Below are 1,400 nucleotides of genomic sequence, written 5' to 3' on the forward strand. Positions count from 1 at the left end.
AGCTGCGCCTTCCCGAAGTTCTGCCTACCGAGGGCGCGGGCGGCTGTGTGTGTGTGTGTGTGTGTGTGTGTGTGCGTGTGTGTCAGAGAGAGAAAGCGCGCAGAACAGCGGGGTGGGAGAGTAGGGAGGCCCGGCGGGAGGGGGGCTCCGCGAAGCTCCAGCCAGGGCCGCCGTGCGGTTGCACGTCACGGCTACTCAAAACCAAGCACGTCCCGAAAGCGGTATTTTCTGCGTCTGGGAGGTTTTTGCAACCTCAGTTCCCACCGCTGGGGCTGGCGGCAACCGACTGTAAGAGAAACTCACTGGGAGGCGACTCTGAGGGATGGGGAGTAAATACTGGACTTGATCATCTTTCTCTTTCTTTTAGCGTGGACCTGTCGCTGGCGCAGAGCTGTCATCTCAGCACTTGGGGTTCGGGCGAATTGATCGTCAACAGCGGAGCGGCCAGTCTCAGCTTCCGAACTGCTGCGTGTCTCCGAATGGAACAATACTAGTTTTTCTCAGCGAGACTGCAATTAACATCTTATTTGTTCTGGCTAGATAACAGGTTTTGTCAGGACCGCGGTGCGGCGACTGAGGTTGGATATCTTGCATTGCTTTCTGCATGGCAATGGGATTATGATTGTGGGGTCTAAACTTTTGTTTTCTTAATGTATCTGATTCTTTTTCAAGTTTCCCTAGTAACAGGTTTGAGGACTGGAGTGGGAAGAAACAAGAGAAAGGGAGGAGAATCTACCAGATTCTCGATTTAGCAGGAAGAGAAAGATAAATTTCCACTATTACCCACCTATATTTATTTATTTATTTATTTATTTACCTCCTAGACAGCTGACAAGTATTTGACGAACTAGCTTCAGATACATGCTGCAAAAGGTCATTCTCCTGCTGATTATGTCTCTACTTGTAAACGCAGTTGGCGATTTGCAAAGCAAGTACTAGATAGTACAGTGATGTGGGAGGGACCATAATGGGTAATTCATTTCAAGTGTTGGAGTCTTCCTAAGGGTGAGTTGCTTGAGCGGCAGGTGAAGTTGAATAAAACAATTTTCCATCATTTTCTCTCCTTACTTTTTTTGCATTTTTTTCTTTCTCTTGTTACTCTGCCTTGGGACGATTGGATAGCCAAAAACATCATTTTAAAATAGGATTATAGTGAAACATGAAGGTGTCAATGATCTTTTATTCACCACAGTTGTCAGAAATGCTAAAATCCGCCCTTCTTAATACATATTAATAGGGTGACCCTCTTCAAAGCGTTCTCTTCTAGGACAAATGTTTAGAATAACATCCTGTAAGGGAAACAGTTAATCATTCCCTCTCCAGCAGATTTTTACCATGTTCCAGGAAAATTCACTACTGAGAGAGCAGCCTGGGTGGCGTTTTGGTTTCGTGTCATTTTT

Source organism: Pteropus alecto, unplaced genomic scaffold (assembly GCF_000325575.1).
Source record: "Pteropus alecto unplaced genomic scaffold, ASM32557v1 scaffold7, whole genome shotgun sequence".
NCBI lineage: Eukaryota > Metazoa > Chordata > Mammalia > Chiroptera > Pteropodidae > Pteropus > Pteropus alecto.